This window comes from Hemitrygon akajei, chromosome 10 (genome assembly GCF_048418815.1).
Source record: "Hemitrygon akajei chromosome 10, sHemAka1.3, whole genome shotgun sequence".
Taxonomy (NCBI): domain Eukaryota; kingdom Metazoa; phylum Chordata; class Chondrichthyes; order Myliobatiformes; family Dasyatidae; genus Hemitrygon; species Hemitrygon akajei.
Genome location: NC_133133.1, coordinates 112,282,456 through 112,290,481, shown reverse-complemented (window position 1 = coordinate 112,290,481; position 8,026 = coordinate 112,282,456).

The window sequence follows — 8,026 nt, the reverse complement described above, 5'->3', positions numbered from 1 at the left end:
TCCGCATCAAGGGAGATAACACATTCAGGAGTCCCAGTTGGAACTGAGTATAAAATATTAAATAGACGCCGAATGTTAAAAAAAGGGAGATGGTTTTTAATAAAGCCTGTTTGGTCATCAGAGATAATGGAGGGAATAACGGTTTCTAATCTATGAGCCAACACTTTAGCTAAGATCTTTACATCAACATTGAGCAGAGAGATCGGCCTGTACGAGGAACACTCTGTTGGGTCTTTGCCCTTTTTTAAAAGAAGGATAATAGATGCCTCATTGAAAGAGGGTGGCAATTTGCCGTAGTTAAATGAGTCAGATAATACTGAAAGTAACTGAGGGGAAAGAAGTGAGGAAAATGATTTATAAAATTCCACAGGGAACCCATCAGGTCCAGGAGATTTCCCTGAGGACAGTGCAGAAATTGCAAAAGATATTTCTTCTGGTGATATAGGGGCATTGAGTTTGGCTTTGAAATCAGATGAAAGTGAGGGGATGTTCAGATTCTGTAAAAATTGATCCACAGAGATATTGTCATTCAGGGATTCAGAGGAATAAAGCCGAGAATAAAAATTTTTAAATGCGTCATTAATTTCTAAATGATCCGATGTAAAGTCTCCATTCTCCTTCCGGATCTTTGTAATATGTTGTTTGGCTTTGGAACGCCTCAGCTGATTGGCTAGGAATTTACCAGACTTATCCCCATGAATGTAAAAGCGGCTCTTGCTTTCGAGAAGTTGGCGTTCGACAGGTTGAGTGGACAGAAGGTTAAATTTAGTTTGGAGTTCAACGCGCTTCTTGTATAATTCAGGGTTCTTAGTTTGGGCATATATTTGATCCAAATCTTTAATCTGGTTAATGAGGTCTGCTCGATCTGCACGGGATCTTCTATTGAGATTTGCTGTGTAAGAGATTATTTGACCCCTCTGATATGCTTTCATGGCATCCCGGACAATCTGGGATGGCACTTCAGGTGATGTATTAGTGTTAAAATAAAAGGTTATCTGGTCCTTAATAAATTTTACGAAATCATCATCCAATAATAAAGTTGAATCGAACCGCCAGTGTTTGTTCCTCTGAGGGAGACCAGGAAAGTTCAGAGAGAGGGTAATTGGGGCATGGTCAGAGATCAGTATACTCTGATAGTCACAAGAGTGGGCAAATGGGATAAGTTGGTTATCGAGTAAGAAATAGTCAATTCTGGTGAAGGTATGGTGAACATGTGAGAAAAAAGAATGATCTCTCTCCGTAGGATGGAGGAAACACCATATATCAGAGATACCAAAATTAGAGAGAAACGATTGAATAGCTAAGGCAGATTTAGTAGGTGATCTGGTAACAGAGGACGATCGGTCCAGTTTAGGATCCAACCAACAGTTGAAGTCACCACCCAATATAAGAGAGTATGAGTTTAAGTCTGGTAGTGAGGAAAAAAAACCGTTCAAAAAAGTTAACATCATCAAAGTTGGGGGCATACAGGTTTGCTAGTGCAACTTTAGTGTTATATAGTTTACCAGAAACAATAATAAAACAGCCATTTGTATCAGATATTTTATTATGGAGTTCAAAAGGAATATTTGAGTTAATAAGAATGGAAACTCCCCTAGCTTTAGCGGCAAAGGATGAATGAAAATGCTGACCCGCCCACTTTGACAGAAGCCGGGAGTTATCAGAACAACGAATATGAGTTTCTTGGAGGAAAGCAATGTCAGCTTTGAGTTGTTTGATATGTGAGAATACCTTCCTCCTTTTAACAGGGTGGTTCAGTCCCTTTACATTCCAGCTCACGAATTTAAGTGCACTAGCCATTATCAATTACTAATGCATAAAAGGCAGCAGGCATATAAAAAATCAAGCAGTACAATAGCAGTCTGGGAGCAGAAATGTAAACATAGATTCGTAAAGTCAAAATATAAACATGTCCTAAGCAATAAAGAGATGTTGGAACTGAAAAATCCACCCCACCCACACAACCCAAAACTAGACGGCTACCAAAACAAGTAGCTAGCTCTACCAAAAAAATTAACCCAAATACAACTTCCAGATCTGTGTCATTAACAACAGTTCTGTATAAATACTATAGAAAATAATAACTAGTTTATGCACTAGAAAACATAACTACAGATTAGAACACCTTCTGCAGAAATATACCACTTAATACAGAGAAAATCGGAAGAAAACCAAAACTAACCTACCCACGAAAAATTATAGAAGAATAAAGTAAGAGAAAGGGGAAAAAAAGGTAAGAAGGAAAAAGAAAAAAGAAGAGGAAGGGGAAAATTATAAATTCAAGACGAGTATTTATCAACCATTTACAGAGAAGGGAGAGAAAAATTCAGAGATTAGAAAAAGGGTGAAGAAAAGAAAAAGATAAAATAAATAAATATTTAAAGCAAAGGAAAAATAAATCAGCAGTTGAACTGTGAACCGACAAACAGGGAGGCCTTCACTAAAGAATTCGAACCTCCAAAACAAGTTAGAGTTAGTTGTAGAACTCTGTAGGTAAAGTTATACAAGAATAAAAATAGGTTACACACACACCAAATCCCGGGAGAGATTGTCAACAGCCCTTAAAGTTTCAATGAATAATGTCTGAGTGATTCAAGTGAATTCTGAGTCCAGAGAAAGTAATTTTACTACGAGGAGTACTTATCCACCATTTTAGGAGGTCCGATCAGATTCCGAAGATGACTGGATAGCCGGAAGACTTGCCACAAACGCTTCAGCTTCCTTTGCTGATTTGAACCACTTGAATTCCCCGGTATTAAGCTTGATTCATAGATCAGCAGGATTACGAAGGGAAGGTTTGAAACCACGATCAAAAAGCACTTTCATTATGCCTTTAAACTCAGCGCGCATCTTTAAGGTCTGGGGTGCAAAATCTTCCACAAAGCGAATGGTTGTATCCTTGAAGGGAAGCGACCCTTTGCGACGCGCCTCTACAATCAGACTGTGTTTTACCTGGTATTGATGGAAACACAAGACTACTGGTCGCGGACGGGAGCCCAGAATTCCAGGGGGATCGTAAACTCTGTGTGCCCGTTCGAGCTCAGGCGGCTTCGGAAGCAAATCTTTCCCGAATAACTCACAGAGAAACTCGGCGAAAAACTTCACGGTTGATCCCTTTTCAGTCGCCTCTGGTAGTCCCAGAATTCTGAGGTTGCAGCGTCTGCTACGATTTTCGAGATCCACCATTTTGGAAAGAAGTTTATTAGATTTTTCCTCTAAGCTGGAACAGAGAGTCTCCAAGTATCGAACACGACTTTCTAAATCTTCAGAAGTCGAATCGATGCGAGATAAGTGTTCAGCATGTTTGTCCACTTTATCGTTGATCCGATCCAGTTTCTCTTCTAACTGTTTGAAAGCGGTTTTAAATTCCTTTAAGATTTCGTCTCGGAGCTTTCCCAGCGCAGCCAGGGTCTCGTCCAACAGGGTCATAGCTTCTTTTCTCCCGGATTTAGAACTCTTGCTAGACATTGTAAGTTAGATATATTCACAGGCAAGTAAGAGATACCGAAATAATTCCTAACTAAGGTTTAAAAAAATGGAGACATTTAGTGCAAAGGTAGCGACAGTAACGGAACAAAAGTTCGGAGCAGCTAAACAATCGCCATCTTACCGGAAGTCCCGAGACAGCGCACTGTTAAGGGGAAGTTCCTTAACAGTGTTGCTGAGCAGAGGGATCTTGGGATCCAAGTCCATAGCTCCTTGAAAGTGGCTACACAGGTCAATGGGGTGGTTAAGAAGGCTTATGAAATGCTTGCTTTTATTAGTGAGTTCGAAAACCAGGAGTTATGTTGCAAATTTACAAAACTCTGGTTAGGTCACATCTGGAGTATTGCGTACTGATGCACCATCAATAACTCTAGGAGACTGGAAGTGAACGATAGGCTTTTATTAACAGTGAGAAAGGGACCACGACCATGTCGAGACTGAGGGAGGAGCAGTGCCCCCAATTGCCTTTATACAGGGGGCTGTGGGAGGAGCCACAGGAGCAGTCAGTGGGGGGGGCATCCAGACAGGTGTACATAGTTTACCACATTCACCCCTCCTTTGTTTTAAAAGAGAGTCCCCACGGGGCGAAGTTTCTGACAAGTACATTTACAGGTTAAGTCTATCAGGCGGCCGAGTCCGTTGCTCGTAGCACCGGAGACAGTGGTTGTGCTGGCCCCGGCCTGACTGGCAGTGCCAGCCCGTTCGGCATCAGTAACCCCTCATGTGTGTGCATGGCGCCTGGTACAGGAGTGTCGGGAGGAGTCGGTGTAGGGCTTGGCGTGCGCGGTGTCTCGTGGGTATATACATCAGTGGGTACGGGGTTCATAGTCACCGTGGAGTGTTTGGGGTAGGGGCCTGGTGCTCCTGCGGGCGCCAGGTCACGGATGGAGACCGTGTCCTCCCGCCCATCAGGTAAGACCACGTAAGCATACTGGGGGTTCACATGAAGTAGGTGAACCCTCTCGACCATCGGGGAGTATTTATTGCTCCTCGCATGTTTCCGGAGCAGCACTGGCCCTGGGGACGCCAGCCAAGCTGGTAGGGTGGTCCCAGTGGCAGACTTCCTGGGAAAAGAAAAGAGTCGCTCATGAGGGGTGGCATTGGTGGATGTGCATAACAGGGAGCGGATGGAGTGGAGTGCCTCGGGGAGGACCTCCTGCCAGCGAGAGACCGGCAACCCCTTTGACTTAAGGGCTAAGAGTGTGGCCTTCCACACCGTGGCATTCTCCCTCTCCACCTGTCCATTCCCCCGGGGATTATAGCTCGTGGTCCTACTAGTTGCAATGCCCCTAGCCAGCAGGTACTGGCGCAGCTCGTCACTCATAAAGGAGGACCCTCTATCACTGTGGAAATAGCAGGGATATCCGAACAGAGTGAAGAGCTGGCACAGGGCTTTTATGACGTGGCAGTGGTGTCGGGGCAGGGGATGGCAAAGGGGAACCGTGAGTACTCGTCGATTATGTTAAGAAAGTACACATTGCGGTCGGTAGAGGGAAGGGGGCCCTTAAAGTTGACACTCAGTTGCTCAAAGGGGCGGGTGGCCTTGATAAGTCATGCCTTTTCAGGACGGTAGAAGTGCGGTTTGCACTCAGCGCAGACTTGGCAGTCCCTGGTCATCGTCCTGATTTCCTCAAGGGAGTAAGGCAGGTTCCGGGCTTTCACGAAATGGTAAAATCGGGTGACCCCCGGGTGGCAAAGATCCGCATGGAGGGTGTATAGCCAGTCGAGCTGTGCGCTGGCACATGTTCCCCGGGATAGGGCATCAGGGGGCTCATTGAGCCTTCCAGGCCGGTACAGGATATCATAGTTGTAGGTGGAGAGTTCGATTCTCCACATCAAAATTTTATCATTTTTGATTTTGCCCCGCTGTTGGTTGCTGAACATGAACACAACTGAGCGTTGGTCGGTCAGCAAGGTGAACCTTTTGCCGGCGAGATAGTGCCTCCAGTGCCTAATAGCTTCCACTATGGCCTGGGCTTCTTTCTCCACCGTGGAGTGCCGAATTTCAGGGCCTTGAAGGGTACGAGAGAAGAATGCTACTGGCCTTCCTGCCTGATTGAGGGTAGCAACCAGCGCAAAGTCGGAGGCGTCACTCTCTACTTGGAAGGGAATGGTCTCGTCCACCGCATGCATCGTTGCTTTGGCAATGTCCCCTTTAATACGGCTGAAGGCCGCGCAGGCCTCGGCAGAGAGGGGAAATGTGGTAGACTTGACCAGGGGGCGGGCCTTGTCTGCGTAATGAGGGACACATTGGGCGTAATAGGAAAAGAAGCCTAGGGACCGTCTGAGGGCTCTGAGCGTGGTGGGAAGAGGGAGTTCTAACAGGGGGCGCATACGGTCGGGGTCAGGGCCAATGACCCCGTTCTCCACGACATACCCAAGGATAGCAAGTCAGGTGGTTCCGAACACACACTTGTCCCTGTTATAAGTAAGGTTCAGGGTTTTGGCCACTTGGAAAAATCGTTGGAGGTTGGTGTTGTGATCCGGCCAGTCGTGACCACAGATGTTGATGTTATCCAGATATGGGAACGTGGCTTTCAGTTGGCACTGGTCCACCATCCGGTCCATTTCCATCTGGAAGACAGAGACACCATTCGTGACACCGAAGGGAACGCGCAGGAAGTGATAGAGCCTGCCGCCCGCCTCGAAGGCGGTGTAGGGGTGGTCCTCCGGGCGGATGGGGAGCTGGTGATAAGCGGATTTCAGATCTATTGTCGAGTACACCTTGTACTGAGCTATCTGGTTGACCATATCCGCGATGCGGGGTAGGGGGTACGCGTCAAGCTGCGTGAACCTATTGATGATCTGGCTATAGTCCACGACCATCCTATTTTTCTGCCCAGTCTGAACAACGACCACCTGGGCCCTCCAAGGACTTGTGCTTGGCTCAATGATCCCCTCCCTGAGCAGCCGCTGCACCTCCGACTGAATGAAGGCTCTGTCCCCCGCGCTGTACCTCCTGCTTTTAGTCGCCACCGGTTTACAGTCGGGGGTCAGGTTGGCGAACAGCGGTGGGGGAGGGATCTTGAGGGTGGAGAGGCTGCAAGTGGTGTCAGTAGCGCGGCTGTTGGCATGGTGCTGGGTGGGATGTGCGGGTCGGTGTGTGTGTGTGGTCAGTAGCGGGGTATATGACGAAGTCCCACAGAACTGGGGATTTCTGACAGTGATTGGTGGGAGGGGCTCGTCATACTCCTTTGTCACACTTTTCAGGTGGCTCTGGAAGTCGAGCCCCAATAGCACAGGGGCACACAGTTGAGGCATGACCAGTAATGTAAAGTCCCGACATTCTGTGCCCTGCACCACCAGTGTCACTACACAACCCCCCCGGATGTCTGTGGAATGCGATCCAGAAGCCATGGTGACCCTCTGGCTTACCGGCTGTGTCACAAGTTTGCAGCGTTGCACCGTGTCCGGGTGAATAAAACTCTCAGTGCTGCCCGTGTCAAACAGGCAGCTAGTCCTGTGCCCCTCCACCAGGGTGTCCATCATTGACCTTGCGAGCTGGTGTGGAGCGCTTTGGTTGAAGGTCATGGTGGCCAGAGTTGCATCGCCGTCTTGGTGCCCGGTAAGCACCCATGGGTCGGAGGCAGGGCGAGGTGGCGCTGACAAAGATGGCTGCCCCCATGCCTTGCACGCGGCGGGCAGGCAAGATGGCGGCGACCAAGATGGCGACCCCCATGTGTCGCACGCGGCGCTGCTCGAACCCGCTCTCAGTTTGGACTTACAGGCCTTGGCAAAATGCCCCTTCTTTCCGCAGCTGGAACAGGTAGCTTCTTGGGCTGGGCAGCATTTTCAGGGGTGCTTCTCGAGTCTGCAGAAGTAACACTGCATGGACATGCAACTGGCAGCAGTCACGGTTGATTCGCCGGTGAGTTGCGGGGACTTCACGGACTTGCAACTGGCAGCAGCCAAGGTCGATTCGCCGGCGGGTTGCGAGGTCTGCAGCGTCCATGGGGCCGGGGGGAGATCGCGTGCCTGGACAGCGTCAGCATTGTGCAGAGCGGCCTCCAGCATGTCGGCCAGCTCGATCGTCGACTGTAAGGTAAGATCAGCGTGTTCCAGCAGCTGCTGGCACACGTACACTGACCTGATCCCCGTAACAAATGCGTCTCTTACTAGGAGCTCCGCATGCTGTTCCGCCATCAGTCCCCTGCAGTCGCAGGCCCGCACGAATGTCTGTAGGGCCCGGACAAACTCAGCGCTCGACTCTCCGGCCCGCTGCCGCCGTGTCGCTAAGCAATGTCTTGCATAGATGGTGTTCACTGGCCGCAGGTATTGTCTTTTGAGGGCGTCCAGTGCCCCTTGGTAGATCGGCAGGTCCCTGATCAGGGAGTAGACCCGCGGACTGACCCTGGAGAGGAGAACTCTGCGCATCGTGGCAGGCTCGGTCACTTGAATCTCCTCCAGGTACGATTCGAAGCATGCAAGCCAGAGTTCAAAAGTGATGTCGGCTTCCGGAGATTGAGGGTCGAGATCCAATCTGTCGGGTCGTAAAAGTTGTTCCATGTTTTAAATAGTTGTTAATAAAATTGATGCACCA